This window comes from Poecilia reticulata, chromosome 6, assembly GCF_904066995.2.
Source record: "Poecilia reticulata chromosome 6, P_reticulata-male-v2, whole genome shotgun sequence".
NCBI classification, from domain to species: domain Eukaryota; kingdom Metazoa; phylum Chordata; class Actinopteri; order Cyprinodontiformes; family Poeciliidae; genus Poecilia; species Poecilia reticulata.
In genome coordinates this window covers 14,068,504-14,094,370 of record NC_088835.1, presented here as the reverse complement: position 1 = coordinate 14,094,370, position 25,867 = coordinate 14,068,504, and the positions used below count along the sequence as shown (strand labels likewise).

Here is a 25,867-nt window from a genome sequence, read left to right as displayed (position 1 = left end):
GATATTGTCACAAATCACTGAGAGGAGAATAAATAATTTTAGATTAACTGATTAATGCATAACTTTGGGCTTAACTGTATCTGTTTGCAAGTCTTGCTAATGACCATATTAAGTGTATTTAGAAGCAAAATATCAAAAAGTTACAGGATGTCAACCCTCAAAGTTTGGAATGTAAATCAACATCCAGTTAATTAATGTATCAAACAATCAGTAGATAATTTTTTAAGATTCTTTTACTTCATTTATCCACCTGTAAAAAAATATTTAAAATTTCAGCTCATACATGGATACTGAAAGAAATGTTTGTCTTGTTTGGCTTGTTCTTTGGCTTGTTCTTCAAAAGAACTGTTAGCAAGGCAAAATGAAGGATTGGTGTAAAGTCAAATATTTTATGTAATTGACTGGGCTGGGCCTCCTTGTAGTTCTGTTTTACTAATTAAAGTTTTATGATAAGCTGAATTGATTGAACTGAATTTGGACAGTATTATATTGAATTGTTTGTAATTCAATCCGAATCAGGTCGTGTGGTTCTTTGGTTTTCAAATAAAAGGTGTCAAGTTTTATGGGACTGGGTTCTGTACACAATTCACTGACAACTCAGCAACAACTTTCATTGTCGCATAATTGGTGAAGGAGTTGATTTTTTTTGTCATGAAAAGCAACTGCTTGACAGAAAATTTCAGTGATTTTTAAAATGCATAATAGCTTGAAAATGAAACCGAAATTGGCAGTTTAAATCAAAAGGAAAGCAATTTAAAAATGATGATATGACAATGAAAAACTAACAATGCACTGCTTAGAAGGAAAACTCTCAGCCAGGTTGCTTTTAGAGGTAAGAGTTGAGGGGATTTTTAATAAACATTGAAAACAAGACAAAATCAAAAGCTGTTCACCTACAGAAATACTCTTTTTCAATTCTCTGAGTTTTTGGAGTTCCGGCTGGGCACACATTGGAAAATCTGCTGTAAAGGTGGGAAGCAGACATGGGTCAGTAATTTCAGTCTTAGCAGAGAATCCCAACCATCCAGAAGAGCAATCAGCTGTGGTGAATTGTGGACAAAGCCTTAAGACCCACATCTCCAGCCGAGTGCTGACCGGCACTCCTATAACTAAGAGGGCTAAGCCTGCAACAACACCAGCAGACATCGCAGCCAGACATGAGCAGACACACAGGTGCTAAAGAATGACAAGAGCTGAGCGCTTTCACTGTAATGATGTGAGTACAAAGCCAGAAGTTCTCTTGCAGAAAAGCTCTTCCTCAGACAGCGCTGCACGCAGCAGGAGGACGTTGTATTAGAAAGTCTGCTCGCACAAACGAATTACCTGCGAGAAATTGCACACAGGTGTTGTCTGGAAGAAGCAAATATTTAGCAGCTGAATATGATGTTGACATAACAGCTTGCCCCATCTCACTAATGTAAACCTCGAGAGAATCGAATGGAAAGTTTTTATTTGCACCATTACTCAGCAGCCACGAGTTAAACGATTCTCCTTTGGATTGTTGCCTTAAGTTGAGCTAATACACCTCCTCATCAAACACTCCTTGCTAAGCATCTGAGCGTCAAGGTTCAATGAACACAATTCATCATGTAGAGACACGCGTAAAATGTGTGTGATTAAGACCATTTTCAAGTCTCCAGGCATCAGTTTGTGCTGCAGTGCATGCGGTTCTTCAGTCAAGTCAGACTTAGTGGCATGCAGTAAGAGATCAGATGTGCAAGCATCCTTCAAATCCTTACGTAAGTTTACTAATGTCTTAAGGTGGAAATTCTGCATCTAGGACAGATTAACTCTCATTCAAAGCATCTCAACAACAACAAAAAAGTACTTGATTTGTATCCTTTTTCAGTAATTCAGTTCAAAAAGTGAAACTTTTATCATAATTCGGTGTTGGAGAACCTGGATGCAGGCAGACTGGAGGTGTAAAAATGCATAGAGAGGGTTTAATAATTAAGCAAAGACGCTTACAAAAATGACACTTGGAGAACAGGACATAGAATAAGTGAGCTTAACAAAGAAACTAGCATGAACAATGAGAAAACCAAGTGAAGCTATAATCAAAGAGAGAATTGACTAACACTAAAACAAGAGCCTAAACCAGTGTTTCTCAACCTTTTTCGGGCCAGCGCCCCCCTAGCCTTTATCCAGGTCCCTCACCGCCCCCCACCAAAGAATTTCTAGGCTACTTTGCACTGACAATTATTTTATTATTAATGTTACTATCATTATTGTAGATGTTTTGAATCGGCACACCGATGATGTTTTCCCGTACACTTCAGCGCCCCTTACGCTCCTTCACCTCGCGCACATAACGGGGTAAATGTAGCGAGTTTTGCCCTAAACGTATCGGCGTCTGGAGGAGGGGGTTGAGGGGGAGGGGAGGGTATGTTTCTGCGCTCCTTCGGGGGGGCGCCGATTTATGTTTTCGCATCCACCTGAATAATGTGTAGTTGCGCTCCTGCCCATGACATTTCAACAATATGATTTTACCTTTTATCTGGAAGTGTCTGTTTATTCTTGCCATACAGTCCTCTGTATTAATTATTGCTCGAAAGGTCTTGCCTTACCAGTTTATTCCTCCGTATTTACTTTAGTTTCTTTCCTGTTGCTAGATTTATATGATCGTTTATTTGACCGTCAGTAATGTTCACTTATCACCTGCTGCGCCTCCAAATCGCCATGTGTTTCACGCAATGTGTTGATTTTTCACTGTTCAGCATCAGATTCTCTGTTTTTATGCCATAATTCACACCTAGTTCGTCGCTACGTTTGGCCCGCTTCTCATGTTTCAGAGTTTTGCGCAATGTGCGCGGCTTTTTTTTTTTTTTAACCCCCTAAGGTGCAGGGCCCACGTTGAGAACCGCTAGCCTAAACCAAAGTGCAAAGAAAATAGAAACATACGGGGCGACATTAAACAATAAGGGGATGAAAACATTACCAGTGTTAGTCACGTCCCGTTTGTGGTCATAATGTTATGCTTGAACTCTGTATGTAAGGCAAACTACTCTATGGTACAACAGATTGAAATTGAAACTAAAGGTACCGATGTCCGCAGGTTAAGGACAGACTAGTAAAGTCAGATTTTGACCTACGTTTTTAATATCGCCTCTCAAGGAACAGATTTCCTCAGCGCCTCTAATTATTGATTGCAAAATGTGAAGTGCTGCTGGTCTGGGAATAAATCTCCAACCTTTTTAATGCCACAGCACAGCAGCAGAACCAAAAGGACAATCTGTTACCACCTTATTATTGCTCGCAGAGAAATGCCACATGCTCGGCAGCCGGGGTGTGATCACATAAAGCTTGGACAGCAAAATGTCAAGAGCTACCGTGCAACAATTATGTGTGTCACTGTTAAAAATGTAGAACTGCAATTACGGTCCCGCTCAATTGCACCTTATCGGAATTTACACAGTTTTCTCCCTCTGTGGTGGTTTTGACCACCCAAACCTTAAGGCCTATCTGGGCTTGCTCGCTCCCATAATGCACCTTTGCTCACCTCTGAAAGGATTTTCCATCTGCATTCTTTTACTTTTCTGGAAGCTTCATTCAGAAGGTGCTTCAGGGCGCCGCCTGCCACGGCTACAGCTGTTAGGCTGTGACATTTGATGTGCAGTTCCTTTGTGCTGAGGTTCAACATGTTTTTTAAAAAAAAAAAAAAACTGGCTGAGCTTTTAGCAGTGTGAGAAGAGGTCTTTTGAAACAAGACAAAGGAGGCAGGAGTGTAAAGACAGGTGGACACAGTTTCTCTCCAAACTTTGCTCTAAGACACAGAGCTGATCATTTATTTTTATCCCCGGCAGGCATCTGTGAGGTTCCTTTGGGGAAGCCACAGATGATATTTCCTTTGAGAGAAAGAAACCTTTACCATTTCAAATAGTCAAAGCTGGACAAAGAGCTTAACCGTTAGAAATGTGATATGTGTCACAGTGACCTTCTCAAAGCCTGGAGAAGTATAGCCAAGGCAAGAGGATGAGCTGTGTGCTGCTCATTTCAAGTTACTTCTGCTATTTTTATAACGTTAACATTTGTTTTATATCTGAACCTTTGCATCTTTAACATGATGTTTGCAACCTTTACCATAATCATCTCTGTTTTTGCATCATAACAAGTCTTGATCTCTTTTTGATTTAGAATTGCCTTCACTTTCATTTTCTTCACTTTTTTACCTTATCAGCATACAGTAAATGGCAGACAGAGGTTGGGAGCAGAATTTGAAAGCACTAAAGAATGAAGTGAAGCATTTTCTGCTGGATACTTATTTTCCTAGCAATGTTTAGAGAATCACTCTGAGATTTTTTAACAATTGTAACTGTACTGATATCTAAATATGTTTCTTCCTCATATTTAAATATCTCCCAAAAAAGGCCGTGCTGATGCAAGCGCAGACCATTCTCCACATCTTCATTGATTCCCACAAAAGTCTGGATTTCACTACCGTGGAAAGTGAGGCAATGCACTTTGCTTCTAGAGTGCTGAAAAGTCTTCCACCCATTCTTTTCCCATGGCTGACAGCTGTCAGGCTGAGAGCTAAGGAAGCAATGGTGTGGAGTGCACTGTATCATTGACAGTGTGAATGCTCACAAACAGTTACTGCTTTCTGGAGAGTTTTGTCAAGCTGTCAGTGTCCAGACACAGTGGAGGGATCTGTCTTTGTGGTTCTTTTCAAAAGGCCGCAGCAGAAAAATTCAGTTAATTTGGGAAAACAATTGTTCAGACTGCCTTGCAAATATATTCAGAAACTTTGAACTTTTTCACACTTAGTCACATTGTGACCAAAGAACTTTAATGTGTTTTACTTAGATTTGAAAAGGTAGAAAAGCACAAAGTACTGCTTTATTACAGAATGGAATGAAATTGATCTGCTAAAAAACAAACAGGAAGGTTTGAAATTTGCCACAGATCATCTAGAGGACCCAACAAATATGGAAGAGGTGACAAAACTTGACCTTTTTGGCCCATACCCAACACATTGTGTGGAGGAAAGCTGGCTGTTCACATCACCCTGAACATATATTACGGTGAAATATAGTGGTGGCAACGTCATGCTGTGAGAAGAAAAGTTGCAGAGTCTTTTAAAGCTGAATAAGTTTGTAAAACGAATCCTAACCTGGGAGGATTTCATGGAGCATTGTTCAAACAATCATCTGAACAATGGGACATTTATGGCACAACAGCAAGCCTAAGAAGACATGTCTGTCCACCCAACCTGACACTGACACTAAATCATAGAGGCATCCAAGAGAAACACGGGAAAACTTTAAAAAGCTGCAAAGATCCACAACTTAGGTGAGAGAATCTGTTGTCAGAAAAACGTGTCATTCATGAAAGAGCAACAGAGAAAGAAGAACCTGAAAAGCCATGAATAAATGTGGTGGAAAAACTAACATTGGATCGCACCCTAAATACACCATGTTCATCTTACAGCATTGTAGCAGTAGTATTATGTTTTTCCTTACTGTTGACAAGCTGGTCAGAGTTAAAGACAGATGGAGAGTAGAGTTTAGATTGGGCCTGAAAATCCAACCTGGCCCAAGCCCAAAAGCATTGTGTCCAAGTCCATTCCAACCAGAACAATTGCTCTAGTTAGTAGCGAGACCCTGAAGTAAATCTGACATATTATTTTTAACTATGAGTTAAAAATCCTTCCAGACCTCTGACTTTGCACACTGTTGACTTATCAACTTCCCCCATTTATTGGTTTTTGCAGCTCCATTTTGTCACTTGTTGTAACCACAGGGTGAGTCAGGTGCAAATCTTCTGGATGTGTGACAGATAGGAGTGGAGAAAGGCAGAGCCAGATGTTCATTCAGCGTGCTGCGCTTGCTAGTCTCATTAACTTCTTTCCTCAACATGGCAAACTTCCACCTTCTCCATTATCATATGTCTATTAAAACATCATGCATTCTCCGATAGTTTTATCTGTGCTGTGTATATTGTATACTTATTCAAACTGTGCTATAAAAACCAAACCCAAATAAGAAACCCCATACGGTAACACTTTATTTGAAGGGGTGTACATAAGACTGACATGACACTGTCATAAACATGATATAACATCTGTCATGAACATAAAGGAGTCTTTATGAATGTTTATGTTTTTGCTCTAAAAGTTGCATTTAAAGTCCATTAAAAGTGGCAACTTTGCATGATTTTGTAAATTATGATAATTTAATGCAAAGTTGGCATTAGATGATGCCGAATGATTTGGGCATTAGGCAAATGCCCAAATCATTTGGGTAAATACCAAGTTTCATTTAACATCTAATCAGTTTTAATAAGCAGTAGCTGTTCAATAAACAGTTCAACTGTCATGCAGTTTATCCAAATTTTTATGGAATCACATTTTTTTCAGAGTTTGTTTCATTTGACATTATTTTTGAAGCTATTTTTTTAAAATACCAAGAATATTGGATATTTGCTCTATACCATGACAACTCTGTAATTACTTCTGAGATCAGGGCACTGGGACTTGTTGTCTCTCCTAACAGACAGAAAGTAATAACCTGTCAGAGCTCCAGATACATTTACAAACTGAAGCTAACTGTTTTATTTTTATTTTAAAATTGCCATTTATTCAGTTTCATTGTATGCTGATGAATTGTCATACAAATGTCAATAGCAAAAGTTGATGCTCCAACACTAACGCCTTGTGTCTTCACACTTTTTAAATCAGATTCTTTTTAAATTTAAAAATGCATAATATATATAAGCTTCAAAGCTTGAAAATAAAACCCTTTTTTTCTCTTTCTATCAATGTGTGTCTTCCCTATGCATCACTGGTCTCAAGGGTGATTCCACTGTTTGTCAAGCTGGTCATGTAGCAGGTTGCTATGAAGGGTGTGTTGTCATCCACACTATATTTGGACTCCACCTCGGTTGTCTCGGAGTGTGAGAGGTGGGTGGAAATGAAGAGACAGCTCAACCATGTGTTGGCTCTGTGCGTGTGTGCCTGAGTCTTCACTATTTTTTACTTAGGGCTATCTTGATTTCTTGATGCAAAAGACAGAGATACAGTTAAGTCAGAGCAGCCAGTGAGAACATACACACCTCACAACAGAGAGCCATTCCTGGGGGATTCTTGGAAAGCTTTTGGCGGCTAAAAGATGGATGGCAGCTTATAGCCATCTCTAATTGGCTGAGAGTTATAGGAGGGAGACAACTGGACAAATGAAGCAGAAGATAGTGACAGCCAAGCAACATCATCCCAAGGATTTGACTCCATTTTCCTGTAACCTATCAGCTCAAAGCACCAATTAAAGGCTGTGCTTCATGTATTTTAGTTCTATATTTCTTTTCATTGCATGCCAGGACATTTTATGTTGTACTTTTTTTTGTCTTTCTTTCGGCAAAACCAAGAAATCAGAGACCAGCTACAATTTTAAGGTTTCTAGGAACTTGCTGTACTTTTAAAAAAGTATGTTAAAATGCAATCAATAAGCATTTGTGGATCACTGAGAACAGATGTCAGTTCACAGAATTACTTTTTCTAAAACCTAATTTCGAATTTCAACTAGAATGAAAGCATTCTGTTTATCTCTGATAAGACAGATGTTTATTTCAAGATATGAAATCAAAAACCATTTTTGTATAATAATTAATCAACTTCACTGCTCTCAATGTGTTTGTCAGTCTTTATATTTTCATGGAATCTTTTATTTTTCCCATGAGACAAATCTCACAGAAAAATGTCTACTTATCCCAGCTGTAGGATCCTTAAATTTGCCGAAGTTTATACTAGGGGTGCACCAATTTCAGATTTCTGGCCGATCGCCGATTACCGACCTTTTAAAAAGCCTAACTTACCGATTCCGATTTTGGCCGACACCATTTTTTTGTCTGAAATGTTGCTCAATATATCAAGAAAGTTGCTGAATTGGCAACAATAGGGAAACTATTGTTAACTGTAAATGTGCAGACATGACCTTGTTGGCCAGTCAAACATCTCTCACTGGAGAAAAGAAAAGCACAGTGGTTGATTTTTAGACTTTTTCCGAGGTTGATAACATCAGTGGATTAGATCGGCTTCACATGTAAAAATTGGCCGATAACCAATCTCACAAAAAGAAAAAAGAAACAAAAAATCTTTGAAGAGTAGGTTTTTGTCCCTTTTTACCAATTACCCATGTGCAAATTATTGCATTTATGCAGCATAAACAATTTACACTACATGGAAAAAAAAGTTATTTAGATGAGGTAAAGTAAAAAAAAAAAATTATTCACAACTTGTTGAAATTGTATATTATTTGTATTAACATGACCAAAGGTTTGCAAAATTAACATTTAAAAAGTGTTCAGCCCAAGGAATTAGGTAAGTTCTGTGGCTCTGCTGTGGCAGGTGCCTTATGAGCAACATGGACTCATGAGGCACCTGCCACAAAAGGAAATGTGAAGGACTTTTTCTACCTTCAGAATCCCCAGATGCAAATATTAGACTGATTTGTGTGGTCACATTCAGCCCTGGTAATAGCTGTATCTGGAGCTCTGGTTGTTAGATATTGTGTGGCATAGATTAAAGAATGAAGTTCAATAATGCCTCTATAGAAAGCATAAACAAATTCATAATAGTGGAATGCAACTTTAAGGTCTAAAGAATTACATGAAGCTCTGTGAATTCTATGTTTTGCTGAGAATTCACAAAACATAGCTGCATCTTCAACACAAGCTATTTTACAGTTGTTTTTGTGAGTGTGGACTGCATTACAGTATTTGTGGTTCAAACTCTAAAACACTTACAGCCAGTCATGATTATGAGTGGAGTTCACTTTTTAAAAGGCTCAACAGGTGTGGAGGATAAAAATACATAAAGCTCGACTCTAGTAAACATCTTTTTTTGTTCAAGATAAAATATTTTGGCATGGAATGTACACCAAGAAACACCAAAAAGGCCAATTTGCATAACAGCAGATCCTCATTTTCCTGCTTCAGTTGTGCTTCAACCATCCACAGTAAATATTACCGATCATGACTGTTTTTCTCTGCTTGTTATGATGCAGATTTTATTCCTGTTGGTTGGAATTTGATTGAACTGTGCTCTGGTTCCTGGGATTAAATTATGAGTTTAGAGGAGGTTGCTTCCACTCTTGGCTGAGGAGACACATCCAAGCTCAAATGTGAAATGCAGACTCTGCACCGAGAGACAGCAGGACTCACAGACATAGGATATCTCTCTCCTTCATCCCCTTTTGATATAAAGAAGCGTATACCGTCTTGGTGGGTGACCATTAATGTGCAACTTAAAGATAGCAACACCTCAGAAATTCTCCTTCCTCTTCCTGCCGTATGGTGATTCCAACATAAAAGCAAAGTTTTGGCAAGCTTTAATGCATTTCGCAGAAACTCTTCAAACAAACGAACTTTACACAAATGATTTAATCCGAATAAGGTTTTCCTCTTGGTTATTAGTAGCAATGGACTAAGAGGGTTTATAGCTCAATTACACCTTGGTGTTAGACAGGATGACGACATCCCTCGTAGCTCTTCTCATGTCTATGTCTGGCTTTCATCTCGTGTTGAAAGGCTTTAACGCTTCGCTTTGTAGTGGGACTTCATTCCAACTCAATGCTCAAAAGCACTGAGGGAATTTGTGCTTTCACAAGTCACCGTTGTATCATATCCACTTTATTGTGGAGATTACCTCGGCTCAAAAGTACTTTTATCCCACAATTTGCCCACATTTTAACATATCAATTCTTATTGTGACACTGCAGCCATTTGCGCAGTGAAGTGATACCCAGTCTTACATGTCAGGCCGTACTATGAGATTGAGATGATTTCTTAGATTGTCTTTTGAAAGCCCAAATCAGATTCGACCTCGTAAAGTTACCGTGACAGTTGATCATTACCTCGTGATGTATCCTTTACATTTATAAAGCTGTAAATTCAGCAATACTCGGCCAGTCACTGACCTATATTAATACATCCTTAGATGTATTAATAATGTGGAAATTATTAATACATCTGACACCACTTTTGTGCAAAGTGGTGTCGAAAAATTTCTTCAGGTCTGGACTGTGAGATCTTAGCCACTGCCGAACAAAGACACTGTGCCCCGACGGACTCGCATGCTGTTGGTTCACCTCGTTGTTAAGCAGATGTGAAGTGGTTTGCATTGGTTTATTATAACCAGTGACATGAAATTATGTGATCACAATAGTGGAATATGACATGAGAAAAACAAAGGCAACTTAATGAGGGTCTCTTCTATGCATCTGAGTCTTGAAATATTTTGTTTAGTGGTTTTTTTTTTTACAAAATCTGAAATTAATCTCGGGTCTAAATGAAAAGGAAACTTTACAATGTTTTTTTTAATAGGATTTGTTTTTTTTACAGTTTTTTTGTCATGTTTTACTTGAATTTCAATACATTCAATACATATCCCTTCTTGATGTCCAATCACAGGTAGATAGGTGTCCAAATTCAGGAGCTACTAAGTAATATTAAAAACCTGCTGGACACTTTTGAGCTCAGGTTTCTCACTCTGCAGATTTATTTTAAACCATTTAAGGTTCACACATATTCCTTTTAATGATTTACACTTTTGGTGTCTCTTTGCTGTTTGTTGTTTTGTTATTACTCTAAAGCTTGAAGCTGCCAAAGTTAATTACTCCAACTGAGAAGTGAATCTACCTTTTCCACAGTTCATCTTAACTTTTTGGAGTATTATAAACCCAAAGGTAAGCCTATGAATGTAATGAACCCTTTCTGTGAGAGGGTTCAACCTTGCAAATGTTCTTTTAAATTACGCCCCAAACTAATGCAGAGTAGATTTTACTTTGTGAATATGATGAAGGAAATTAACGGTTAATTGCGATTTTTATTTTTACCTGAAGATGGCATAAAACCATAAAATTTGAGTTCAGATTTTGTTTCTTGTACAAATATATTTTCTCCATAGCTGGGATCCAGGGGGAAATAAATGTAGTCAATGATGAGGATAAAAGAAATGCAGAAAGCAAGTAGATGTCTGCATTCGGTAAACAGAAAATAAAATCAACTACTGGGCAATTGCAAAATCTTGTACTATTCATTGTGCTGATCAAAAAAAAAATGATGGCATTTCCTGCCATACTATGTCTAATATCATGATGTGATGTTTACATTAACATTGTTTAATTGGGTTCCAACATTTTGAAGCCATCTTCAGTATCCTCCCTTAAGTTATTTTCAATCAATATTGTTCCAGTGAGAGAGAGAAAATAAATTACTGCAAGCCTCTAGTCTCTCTTTGTTACCATCTTGTTTTTGCTCCTGGTGAGGTTTAAAACCTGTCATTCTGTATGTTTGCTTATGAAACCGCTGTGTTTGTGTGCACGTCTGTGTTTGCGCGTTCACCCTCTGCTAATTTGGAATTTGTATTCATTAAAACCTATAATTGAGCACAGAGATGCACGCTCACACCTGTTGTTTATGTCACTAGCAGCTCCGTTTGAGGCGGGTCTGGATAAATAGCATTCAGCCATCCTCTCCACTTCTCTCATCAATAATCACAATCACTTCATGAATCTCCAATTATCTCCCAAGCTGCCGCCCGCCCCCCCTCCTCCGGCAAAATCCGAGTCCGTCTTTTTGAAATGATGAAAAGATACTTTTAAGCTATTAACATGCTGCACATCACTGTTTCTATCGTTATTATTCTTTTTCATTTTACCTCATTAGTGTTGAAAAGGAAAGATTAAGTTCTGATGAGAAGAGGTGCACTTGGGCATGTGGGCTTTTGGAAGCATAATAAAACAACATAGATGACATGATCAGGTGTCTCACTCACGGATGGTACCAGAAATACACTGACTGGAAATGAAAGATGCGGAGCAGTTAATGATGTTTACTCACCTATCAAAGCACAACTATTCTGACTTCTTACTTCTAAAATAATTAACTCCACCTTTTGCTCCTCTTCTTTCCACAGTTTGCGCTGTCACTTTCCATGTTCCTCTCTGCTTCAATTTCATCTACTTTCTCACACTGTTTCTTCTGACCTTGTCGTCTTGTTAGTATTCAAACTGACTTACCCAGTTTCTTTTTCAGACGGAACATCAGCCAAAATAATGTCAATTCCACTTGGCATTTGCAATGTGGGCAGAATGGCAACAGTTAGTTCTCACAAAACATAACTTCTATATCTCATGTATATATACTTCACTTAATTAAAATTAAATCCCAATTGAAAACTGAAACTTATGTTTACTGGTTCTATCTACTGACACTTGGATGTTAAGAAGCTATTAGGCCAATTCACAAATGTCATCTTGGGCACTGTATTTTAATTCAGTCACACATGCATTCCCATTGATCCCAGTTACCAAACAGTACAGTAAGCTTAACTAATTATTCAAAGTAGTTTGAAAAGTTTCTTTCTCAGCACATCATTGTGGAGAGAAAAAACTGAGCGAGAACAGAAAGTCAACAGTTGAAATTACAGCAAATTGGAGAGCAGTAGAAGAAAAAAGAGAAAAGTGATCAGTTTGTCCTCCAGCATCCTGAGCCGCATAAATACAAAGAAAGTGCAGAATAAACTCACAGAATAAACTCAGTCAGTCTAACTAAAAGCTTTATCAAAACAAAAGTTTCGAGCTTTTAGTTTATGCCCTCAACATGAACAGGTTTTTAGAATGTAGTTTTAAACTGCTTCTACATCGTTCGCCTTCCTAAGTTTGAAAGAAAGTGATTTTAATGAGACATGGGAGGAAGTGCTGCAGGGAGCTGTTTTGTTGGTTGGTCTATCAAAGAGTAGCCATCCAGTCAGCTGGATGAACAAAGGCTGCCACACTTTTTTCATGCTCACAAGATAGAGAAAATTGTCTATTTAAAATATTTCTGGTAGTTGCAGTTTGGAAACTAAATAAAAACTGCCCAATTCCTGCTATTTAAGTGACACAGATTTACAACTACACTTGGAAATCTACAAGCAACATGTCTGTGAGGCAGCAGATGGGCGGGTAGTTTGAGTAATAGTCTCAGCTAATATCTGCTTGTTAGTCTCCACACTTACTACGTGGAGAAAAGATGAGCAAAAATATTACATTTTTCTTCACAAAGTATGTTTACTTGATGACTCATATTGCATTTTCCTTAATCTAAATCAAATTTGCTCGTAGGTCTTTTTTTTAATACTGAGGAAATACCAGGAAGCCTTGGTAAATTTACTTAAGCTTGTCATACCCAACAATCTCATACTGGCTAATGTTTAACCCCTAGAAATATATTGTTAAATAAATAGTCTCTTTCCAATAGTGACCTTGCCTGTGTGCTTTTTTTTTTTACATCAACAAGATGATAATAATAATCATAATCATAATAATAATTAATGTCAAATCTTTGTGTAAAGATGTGGTGTGAAAGGGAACATTCACACCCGATGATAACAAGGAGCCAGGCTGCAATTTTTGTGCCATAGGCCCTTATGCCCAACACCAGCAGGCAAGGTGGTTGAAGTGTCTTGCCCAAGAACACAAGCAACAAGGGCGGGTTTGATGAGATTCATGCTTAGTTTTGTCTGGATATTTGACCGTGCGTCCTGCTACAATTGGCTGAGCTTGTTTGTTAAGCTAGAGTCTATTATTGTCAACAGTGCTGAGGTCAGTGCTTACAAAAGGTCATTCCTGAGGCTACATGTTGCTTTATCCATCCCAAGGCTAGTTTCTATGTGTTTTTGCAATTATTGTCCTGTTCAAATCAGTTATTGCGTCAACATCTCAACTGCTGAGTTGAGGTGAAATAGATGAATCTGAGGTCATCCTCCTCCTTCCTTTTTGCGTCCATTTTGTGCAGCACTATACAGCTCAACTTTGCCTGATGAAATTCAATAAATTTGGCAGGTTGCAGTTTTTTTTTATTTCCTGAATTGGTAACCATAGAAACACATTGTTTTGCCTTCTGAATAAATGTATTGGCATATTTTGAACAATAAAAAAATAAAAATAAAAAATAAACTTCTGTCATTGTCTATCCTTTGCTTTTTCCAGCAACAAAATTTTACTGAAGTCTTATTTAAAATGTTTTTACTATTGTAAATACTTATTAATTAGCATTCTAAACATGATTGTATTTTTTTTACTGATGCTTCAAAGTGGAAAAACTTTGAGTTTAAACCTGAGTGCAAAACTCTCATTGTAAAGAAAACATCTTCTATCCCTGCATTTGTGTTGTAAAATAAATACTTGCAGCAATGTAAAGACATACATCACATGTGAGTCTGAGCTGGTATTAATTGGATAATCTCTTTTTTTCATTCATTGTTGTAATTTAATTTGAACCAACAAAGCCAATTAGTTTTAGACTTGTAGACCATTGCTGTGAAAAGAACTGGTTTCTCCTGAGTTAAGTGGCACATTTCAACGTTGGCAGCGTTTTAACATGCCTGTCAGGTAGATTCTTTGTTCTCTGTAGGAGGACAACCACACCTCCAATGTGCTTGCAACACTTACACCTCCCTGATCAGGAATAGAGAACAGAGACACATTGCTTCCACAAGTCATTTAATTTCTTATTTAAAAAATATGTAATATGTAAAAACAAATCTATATTTTTTTTTTTTTAGGTAAAATTATATTTTACCCAGATATTTGTTCCTGCCACCTTTCCTCGCCTCCTCTGCTATGTGTTATTCTTGTAAGTCCATCGTTGTTTAACACTTATCAGCCGGATATTGGATGATAAGGCGTAATCAGGGCCCTCATCTCCACCTCAGTGCCCGTGTCAGCGCTGACATGTGGGTTGGCATTTAATGTGTGACAGCAGCTCGACACCAGTTCACATCCCTCTTCATTAGAGACGCTGGAGCCAGTTATATTTTGCGCCAATCAGCCTCAGTGTAATCACTTGTGTTCAACAAACCAATCTCGCCCATGACAAGATAATTATCATGGAATCTCGAGGGAGACGTGCACTGTGGAGGACCGGAGAACTCAAATAGAAGTCGGAGAGGCAGTTGCACCTTTTAAGAGTTCTGTGCAGCTCTGGTTGCATCGGTTTAGTGACGGTTTCTCTGTAGCTGTTTTTAGAAATGGGAAGTTGGAAATGCTTTCGTTAGGGACCGCTGCAAAGGCCAATCAGTGATTAATTACCTATCAGAGTGTTCATGAAAGCCATTGGAGTGTCAGATGATTACACAAAGGTTTATTTTTCATTGAGTGCAATGATGTTGTATTTCTCCTTTCATTGTTCACTGCATTTGAAATGAATCTGACGTGGAAAGCTAAGAAAAGCGACAGACTGCAGCTCAGACAGGTGATGTGATGCGGTGTATATTTTACTGTGGAGGGACGACCCTTATCATCAGGCAGTGACATCAGTGCGTTATGGACTGCTAGTAGCTCATAACAGTCTGTTGATGTCAGCTTCACAATAACGACCGCATGGATTTATGTAACTAAACAATGTTTTGAATGATTTAAGATCATTCCAGAACAAAATAAACTTAACTTGACCCTGAGAGTCTCTCTCTATACTAAAATGAAAATGAATAGAAATTCTTAAGGGTGAAATTGAACAAAATTAAAAGTGTTACCTTAAGGGTTAAACACATAATCAGCCAGTCACATATTGGCAGAGCATGACAAAGAGGAAGAAAGGGCATTGGTGTTGGTTCCAGACAGACTTTTCTGAGCATCTCAGTAATTTGTGATCTACTTTTATTTAAATGGACAACTATATCTCTGGTCTATAGAGAATAGTTACAGGGTGCAATTGTACCTAATACATTGGGTGATCAGTGTATGTGCTGTGTAGTAATGGATCACCAGAGTCTGGATATTCATCACATAATGGTTTTGATCAGATGGGTATCTACCCAGAGCGTTGTGAGGCTAAAAATATAAATCAGGGAAACAACTAAAAATGTTATGTCTGTTCTGAGGCCAATAGTCACATCAGAAAATATACCCTGCTAGTGGTGGCCAACATTTTATCCAGCTTTGGCACCGATGTATGCAGAAAGGGGGACGTACTCCATCAGTTTCAAAGAACAACAAAAAATACCTCCATCACACACAGTGGCGGTAGTATATAAATAAATGATCATTCTGTGATCCTTTTTGCCTCAACATCGACTGATAACTTAAGACGAAATTAAATAAGTGAACCTAGTAAAATTATATTTAATGTAGGTAACTCAACTAAGAGTGTGCTCTTATTGTTTAAAGTGATAAGAAATACAGTGCAGAAGAACAGGGATTATGTATGAATTTGAAGTTTGAGTGCTTGGTTGTACTCGCAGCAGAGCATCACATAAAACATTGAATACCAAGAAGCATCTAAAAACTCTTGAGTCCCTTCCTTGTTGAAAAAATTGATGTTATAATGTAGACACTTTGCACAAAGGTTTAAATAATAAAACAAAACACTGAAATTCAGCAGAAATCTCCTAGAAAATACTGTTGTAATCTTGGGGTCTAAAACTGCATAAAAAGCACAAAATGTATTATGAAGAATCATTCATACAGTGGGGTCACCTGGTGGATGCAGTGTACAAGATGACAAATTTTACTGCTGCTGTGGGGCTTATAAAACTTTAATAATAAAAAAAATATATATTTTCTGTGCTAGAAAACTCTGCAGCTGCTGTAACTTACCTGGGAGGGGAAAAAAGGGGCAGCTTTCTGCAGGTCACTCTCAGTGTCCAGGATATCGAAACTCATGAACGTCCATCTGACGGGTCATACAATCACAGCCCATCTTCCCTAAACGTGTTACAATTTTCCCAACTGCAATCCGTCTTGTTTCTCTGGACCTTAAGTATCCCCTTCAGTCTATCTCTCCCATTTAACAGTTTCCCCTGGCTGCAGTGAGAGCTCACCCGCCCAGAGTCTCCCGCTGCCAGTCTTCTGTCTTCCATACATGTTTTGCTCGAAGTGGTCATAAACAAAAACCCTGAGAGTGGTGGCTTTATTCCCACAACAGGGCCGAGGGCATGAAATTCATCACTCGCTTTGACTGAGTTACACCCTGTCTCAACGCAAGGTCAAAGCAATTACTGGACTTTCACTCTCTGACCCCCTTCTTCTCCGTTTGCCTCAATCTGCACTCCAACAAAACTACTTTTTTTGCTCCCTTGTGATCCTTGCTTTATTTTTGCCTTACCAGTCTGCACAGTGCTTCTGTGTGACATCCGTGGTGTTTTGTGCTTTTGGTGTTTCTGTGCTGCTCCTTTTTCCTTGTACTATATACCTCAGAGTTGTAGTTCTTTCTGTAAATTAACTGCCAGTAAAATTGTGAATGCAAAGGCCAGGTCAGCAAGAAGTAAACCTTCTGACTTGTTTGTGATTCAGGTCTCAAATAGTAAAGTGTGATAACGTTTTTGCTTCCAGATGTTTGAGAGTGTTTGATAAAATATGGAAAAAGTCTCAGAATTCAATAGTTAAAGCAAAACTTGGCTTCAAACAAGAAGAGAAAAAATGACAACAGAGCAGAATTTGATGAAATACAAGAGTTTGTTCAAACTAGATTTTTCGGTCTAAAGCATTTCTGCATCTGCAACAGCTCTCCAAATAGTTTGGTAAATTCCCTTTCTCCTCTATTTGAAATACTTTTTTAAATCAGTGTAACAATAACAAAACACTTACTGTACCTACGTACTTATAATCGGGTGGAGAGAAGCAGAAATCTCCCCATGTTCACTTTAAATATACATTATCTGCACTTCACATGGTTTCTTTCTGAAAGGAGAATAGGATAAAATGCAATTTAAAACATTTTTTAACATTAGCAAACTTCAATTTGATTTTGAGAAAATTAAAAACTCTAGACCAACTTTCTTCAGTCTTCTGGACCTGATTGGCTGGATTGCTCCTGCATGAATACTGCATCTGGTTTGTGAATAAAGTGCAATAATAAATCGGATAACGGCAATAGAACGATTGCAACAATTGGATGAAATGGCATTGCTTTATGAAAACCATTCTCAGTCTTTTTATAGAGAATTTCACGCTCTGGATCTTTCCTTGCAGTGTTTTAAGTATAATTTTCAGGTACAAGAGACCTATAGTCTAGGTGTAGTGTTATGGTTACAGTAGAATAGCTGTAAATCATCTCTCTGGATAATGCACGAAACATTTATTTTTCTAAAATGCAATCATTTAACGCATACTCGACCTTAATGACTGCCGATACTGCAAGCCTTAGGATTCATCATATTTTAGATCAAAGAGAAACGCAAAACATACAAGAGGGAACAAGAGGCATCACAAAGCGTAAAAATCCTTATTACTTGTGACAATGTATTAAATTACACAGGTTAATAAGATTATCTTTTTATCTTCCACCTCTTTTTATTCTCCCTCTCTTTCCCTCGTCTTTCAGTGGATGATCATAAAAAACGACGTTTAAGATTTAAAAGCCTCTGAGGTTCCTTCAGCTGAGCAGCTGAGTTTCACTGGATAACAGTCTTTAGGACGTCATCTCCATTTCCAGATCCACTTCAAATGCAAATTCATATCGTTTTCTGCAGCAGCTTTCCTCATTTTCCCTGTTTTATAACCAGGCCCTTATTACAAAAGCACTTTCAAGCCGCCAATGTGTTTTTATGGTAATTTCGGTGTCTAATTTCTTGTTTTACCTTGAGACTGTTCATTTTGTGCCTGCTGTGTTTTGTGATCTGTAATGTGCTTTTATTGTTTGCTTTGTTTCCGTGTATTATATTTCTATTGAAAAGTGCTACACTGCTCACTCTGTGGAGTTATTTACTTTCCCGTACAGCCTCAATTTTAAAGGGGTTGGTAAGGACAAAGGTTACATTAGCTTAAAATGAGATGTTTTATTTGTATGCTTTTGTTTAAGCATTTTTTTTCAAGTAATAATATTAATTGAAGGTTGTTTGTAACAGAGACTTTTGCAGACCTGGAGCTTGACGAAAATCTATGCTGATTGATGTTGGCTCCCTCAGGTGAAATTTTTATGTATTAGTGATGACATTGGTGTGTAATGTATTAACAGGACCCCGGGTTATCAGCAATGTGGAGACTGATACACAAACACACAAAACAAATGATTTCAGCTCTGAAATTAACTCGGGTGACTGCTGAGAAGAAAAGGTTATGCATGCAATTTTCTCATGAATAAAAAAATCACACACAAAGCTTAAGTTACTTTTAAAGTAATAAAAGTTGAGATTTGGTCAGAATAAATGGTCACACATGGGGAAGACGAGGGAAATAGCACAAAGGTAAAACGGTACAAGGGAAACAGATTCCTATATGTTTGAAAATCTAGAGTAGTTCTGATTAGACACTCAGACAGGATCATAATAGTTATCAATACAATTACAGCAGAACAAATGTATAAAGTTAGGTAAGCATAAGCCATCTCCAAAGATATGTCAGGGAATATTGCACTACTGCAGACCACATGTAACCACACCATAACAGGACATCCATGTCCAGAACGTTCACCTTCGAGATGAGGCCAGACACCCGGACAGCTGCTGCAGCAATGGTTTTCTACAGCCAAATAATTTCTGCACAAACTGTCAGAAACCAGGGACTTAGGGAAGCTCATCTGAATGCTCGTCACCCTCATCGGGGTCTCGACCCGACTGCAGTTTGTCGTTGTGATTGCCTTGAGTGGGTAAATGCTGATATTCAATGGCATCTGGCACACTGGAGAGGTGCCCTCTTCACAGATGCAGCCTGGTTTTCACTGTTCAGGCCAGATGACAGACAGCATGTGTGGCTGTATTTGAGTGAGCGGTTTACCGATGTCACCGTTTTGGATTGGGTGACACATGGTGGCATTGGGGTTATAGTATGGCCGGCTGTATGTTATAGACAAGAACCATTTCATTGATGGCATTTTAAATGCATTGAGATACTATGACAGCGTCCTGGATCCCTTTGTTGTGTCATTCATCCATGACCATCTCCTCATTTTCAGCAGGATAAGGCACTGCCCATGTTGCAAGGATCTTTGCACAATTACTATAAGCTAAAAATATCCCAGTTCTTGCATGTTGGCATGTCTGGTTTATCCCACTTCCTACCTCTCTAAAGAAAATCTATAGAAAAAATTTAATAAGCACAACAGCAATCAAACCCTTTATTACTGGCAAGCTTTTTGCATCTTTCCACTAGTATTTTTATGATTGTCTTTGGGAAAGAGTTCCACCTCCAAAACAGTGATAAAGCTTTTAGTCAGAAAAAATGTCTTGGTAAAATTACTTTAAGCCAAAATTACATCAAACCTAAATCTACCAGGATTATTTATTCACTTTACAGAACTTTAAGGTATTGTTTTCTTTGTCATTGCATAATTTCTAAGTCCTTATTGGCATTAACGATGTTAAAATGTAACAAAACTGTTGACTATATATGAGCCCAGGTTTTCAGGCTTTTAAATAGTGATTCTGTCTTTTTTGTGTCAAAAACCATGTGGAGATTTTTCATTTTGCAAAAACAGCAGTCCTCTGAGCAGCACCATAAAAAAAAAATCATGTTTTCTTCTATTACAGGATGATGTTACTCCAGTGGCTGGGAGTATCAGAGCTTCCAACATTACATTTCAGGAAAACATTCACTAAATCTCTGTTCTAACATAAGTTGTAGAGCTTTGTATACTCAAACTGTGGTTTTCATCAGGAAATAAAATTTTACACAACTTGCTGGAATATGAGAATTGATGGAGATCAGAGAGCACATACATTCTGGTGCCACCACTTTGGATCTATCTAATTACTACCCAAGTTATGAAATATGTCTCAAACACAAACCATTTCACTACCAGAATTTATCAGATGTCTTGGAAATGAAAAACACATTAAATGATTGGAACTGGTGATCCCTCAGGGAAAGTAAGATGTGGACTTTGTGCATTTAAGCTCACTGTTGCTTTGAGGGAATGCAGGCTGTTATTTTGTACAGTACAATTACAGCCTTTTGCTTGAGGGACAAGGAAATTGCAACATAATTGGACAGATGATACAGCTTCATGTCACAGGTGGTTGATAAGTAAGCTCCTGAGCCAATAGAGTTGTGTTTGCAAAACAAGATTCAGCAAATGATTGAAGACACCTTGCGAGACGAGTGGAACTGCGGTCTATTTACCCCAGGTTAAACTGTTTCATCATTTACTCGCCTTTATATAAAACCATTAAAATCGTTTGCCATTTTTCAGCCTGTGTGTGTGCGTGTGTGTGCGTGCGTGTGTGTGTGTGTGTGTGTGCGTGTGCGTGCGTGTGTGAGTTCTTACGTTTTGACTTGAGCTGTGAATTTTATCTGACTGAGTTACAACAGTGGCCTCGTAACCAATCTGTTCCACAGCCTCTATGCGATTGTAATTGCATTAGTGCAGTGTTGATTTTTTATTAGACACCTTTTCCCAAAGTCTCCAGGCTCATTTTCCTTTATTAGACAAGTCTAAAAAGACAATACAGAAGCTCTCGTCACTGAGTCTCTCCAGACAAAATTCATTCCAAAGTGAACAGAACTGGGCAGAACTGAGCCAAATGAGGAGATTTGCCATGGAAATGCTGCAGGTTGCCTTTTGTTTGTGCTAAATATTTTAATAGGAGCACACGGCTCGCCTGAAAACAGCTGAAATTTGCCAAATAATTAATATGTTACATGAAGGACCTGTGAGTCAGACATAAATATATTTTTCATATCCATTCAGCAAGAAATTACAAATAATAAAAACTACCTACATGTGAATTTATAGTGTACTAGGTAGTCACAACGTTACCAGATCTAAATCTTGCAGATAGAATTGTCTTTCTAGACTCAACAGAGCCTGTCGACTCACTGATTCTATCAATCCTGCTGTTCAGACATTTGCTTTTTTGAAAAGGGTGTCAAACAAGCAAATGTAAAACCAACTGAGCTGGTTTGTTAGATGGTGACAAACGAGTAAGTCTTGCATGTAACTGTAAACTTGAATTCATGCTGTGGCATCTACTGTCAGTGTCCTCAAGATGCTGGTGCAGTGATGCTTCAGGAGTGAGACTCTGCATGCATGACTTTGAACAGCAAAGTTTTATTTTATTACAAACTACAGCCTAGGACAGCACAACCGAATCCCGAGGAAATCTTGGCCCAGTCACAGTGAAATCCCCCCCGAGCTCTGGACAGCATCTCTTTCATAGGGTTCTGGCCAACACAAAGTAAACGTTACCACATAAATATGTTCCAGATATAGGCATGTTTAGGTATGGAGTTCAAAGATTAAACTTGTTTTTTACAGTCGGTGTCTTTTGGCATCACTGTTTCTCTCAAGCATTTTCAAACAAAGTCCTCCTGTACGACCAGACAGTACAATGTTCTCATCACTAGACAACCCCACACCCTGGGCCACTGGAGCCACCAACTTCCAGTTACAATAATCCATTAGTGTACTTTACATGACAGTTCAAAGTTCACTGTTCCAGCTAAAATTGGGATGAATCAATATTAAACAATCATATGAACATGCTTATGGTAATATTTTTAGCCAGTAATTTGAATTTTTTTCATAAGTCTGTTGATTACTGCAATCAAAATGTCTTCAACTATTATATTATATTATATTATATTATATTATATTATATTATATTATATTATATTATATTATATTATATTATATTATATTATATTATATTATATTATATTATATATTATTTTGTTAATGGCATGTGGACTTTAAATTTAACCCCTTAACTGTCACAAGGACACTTTTTTTGTGCGAAGGCTGAGGGGTGTTGTGATGAGCTATCTGCATCTACACGTTTATCTTGTCATAATCTAAGTTGTTTTATGTTTAGTAACATATGCTTCAGCCATTCAGCTTTTCATTTAAAAATTCTTGCACAAGAGCTGAATGATTGGAGCTGTTACATCCAACATGCCTTTACATTTTTCCATCTCTCTCCTTCTCTGTGTCCTTTTTATATATATATATATATATATATATATTTCACATTTTTCTCCATCCATCTGTTTGACAGACCAGATATAGATGTTTGCTGTCACAGTGCAGATGCAGCGCTGAGTCACAGTAATCGTTTTACTGAAGCTTTCACCTGAGCTCTGCATGCCCTCGTGTTTGCCAGCAGTGTCACTCACTAATCTTTGTAATTTCTTTGAAAGATGTGTCCGGGGCCTCAGCTGTTTCCTCTTTATTTTTATTGCTGTCACACCTGGTGCTGTGGAGGCTGGAAAAGAACAGATGACAGCAAAACTCTGACAGATAGAGGATTCAACAGGTGGAGAAGTCATTATCTGTAAACTGTTTTATAAAATTCTTTAAAGTCAGGCTTTTTTGGCATCTCAGTGTGACATAAGATAAGGAATGGTGGAACTGAAGGTTTAAAGTCAATAGGTGGCTGCCACCTCTCCAATAGAGGATCTAAATTGGTGAGGAGGCGTAACGATTCATGATGCTTCCATGATGCTGCCCTCATATATCTCATGGGACATGGTCAGCTAATGGGGTTAAATTAATTTGGATCCAAACAGCAACTACAACCTAACATGGTATAGAGGCCATAGAGCCATTCTTGCTTTTGTTCAGACTGTTTGTTGTGTGACTACCTGTTTAAAACTAAATCCATAAGAGTTGTTTCTGTGTAACATTGTTTTTGTTTTAAGAACAATCGGTGTGTTTCAAAGTTCTTGCATCGTATCCGCAGAATGCATGCTTTATTATCTCCCTGTCTAGCACTGTTTAACCAGCTTATTTTGCCGTTTGCTCAGTTATTATCTATGCACATGGAAAATCTCACTAAGTGACTCATATCAGGCCATTGTGTAAAAATGGCAGAAAGGAACTGGCATGTAATAGAGGCATTTAAAGATGTAACTCCAAAGACAATATATTGACTGAATGAAAAGAATACAAACTCAAAGAAATCTATATTTTTTATCTGCTCTTCATGTCTTCATTTTTATTCTCCACACTTATTTTCTCCAATGACTGCATTGTACTCCCTCTCCTTCTCTCAGATGTGTTTTTGTTAGTACCCCAACCCACTTAATTCCCATTCCTGTTCCATCTGAGTGCTTATATTCCTCTCATCTTTCTTGCTATCTTTGTTATGTTCAGCAATATAATTTTGTGAGTCCTCCATCACATCTGGGGCTCTTTCTTTCTATCATGCTGTGTAAAAATTCTTCAGTTTTTTTTTTCTTCAATATAATTTTTTTCCTTCCCAACCAATTTCTGAAAGTGTGCCTTGCTGCGCTCCTTTCTTTCTTCTCTTCTTAAAAACATTCTGTAAAAAAAAAACATCATGTGCTTTGAAAAATTGGAAAATCACAGTTATTTTGTACCATTACTATAATTACCATAAACAAACAGGACCATTACAGAGAAATTTGCATTCCCAAACAGCCTCCACAAAGCTTTTTGTGCCATGTGTTTTCAGCTAAAATGTGCAGGACAGTGTGACTGTCAGAGAATGCATTTCTTTTATCCTTTATTGAGGAGAAGCATTGGCTGTCTGGTAATGAATGCTGGTATGAAAAATTACATCAAATCACCTTAAACCTGTTTATTCCAAGAACCAAATTGCTGAGACGAGGGGGAAAATTTAAGCATGACTGACTGACTCTCTAACAGTGGTTAATCTGATTGAGATTTCATTATGCCATCCACTTAATTTGTACAAAACAGACCAAATAGTAGATATGTGGCTGAAATAATTTACTTGTAGATCAAAGAACTTGCAATTTACTTTTGAACTGCTGATGTGTACTGGACAAAATGCAACGCAAAACAAGCGACTTGAGCTTCTGTTTGGTATTTTATTATTTGTGCAATTCACCAGACGAGGTGGCAGCACAGTGTCGTTATAATTGAGAGTAGAGATGAGCAGTTATCACACTGTTTATCTTCTTTATGATTCATGTTTTATCACAGTGAGAATATTGATTTATTGTGACAATAATAAACTCTTCATGATGATCAAATCTCCCAAAACTAAACATTAATGTGATAGTTTGTCTTCATATTCTTTTGTTAGTTCCATTAGTACAACAATAAATAATAATATTTTTTAAATGACAGCTGTTGTTGTCTTTGAAATCGCACCAGTTAACTTATATGGTGCCCAGAAACAGCCTATTCATTATTAGTAAATGGCTGTTTGGTTCTGTTTGCAGGGGGAGGAGTTAGAGCAAGTGTTGGGTTTATGAGGCATTTATGCAGTGATGCAAAATAACATACAATGTATTGCTAAAAACGACTTCATGGGAGTTTTTTGTCATCACTTTATGGTTGTCACAATAAATATAAAGTATTTTGAAAAATGTTTAAGTTCATACTGCCCATCCATAATTGACAGCTATACAGTGCTCTTAGGTCTGAAAGCCTCATATTAAGTCTTCCATACATTATTCCTACCACTGTGGCCAAATATCTCATTGTTTCTTTCTCACCTTAAACATCTCTGGAAACAATTTGAATTGTTTGGATGTCACCAATACTTTTCATCGCCAATACTTTATTAGTCTCAGTTCAGAATTATACACCCCTAGCAACTTTATTGTCGTTACATCTATAAAAAAATGCATAAATCAAAACAAATGCCTTTATTTTTGCTCGCTCTATTGAATACAATCGTGATGTTCTCATGCAAAGACCTGTTCTATTTGAAAAGATGCCAAATCCAGAAAAGTCGAATAAATAGTTTTTCTCCTCATGAAATGGGTTTGCTGCAGAAGGAAATGTATGATTAGGATCTCTGTTATTGCTTTACCTGAAATCACTCCTGTCTGGATTTCTGTCCACTGCACATTGATTAATGCATTTATGACTCTGTTCCTCTTGACTTCTTGTTACTTTGCTGGAACTGTTTTTGGATTCTTGCTCTATGGGTGTTTTTGTATTTGTCTCCATATCTATTTGTGTGTGTGTGTGTGTGTGTGTGTGTGTGTGTGTGTGTCTTTCTGTCTGTATGTTAGTTTGT

General features: G+C 37.7%; 1 protein-coding gene across 1 annotated transcript in view; it reads left to right on the top strand.

Moving 5' to 3' along the window:
* Positions 1–25,867, top strand: part of spon1b (spondin 1b) — an 89,490-nt gene that overhangs the window by 37,131 nt on the left and 26,492 nt on the right. The window lies entirely within an intron of this gene.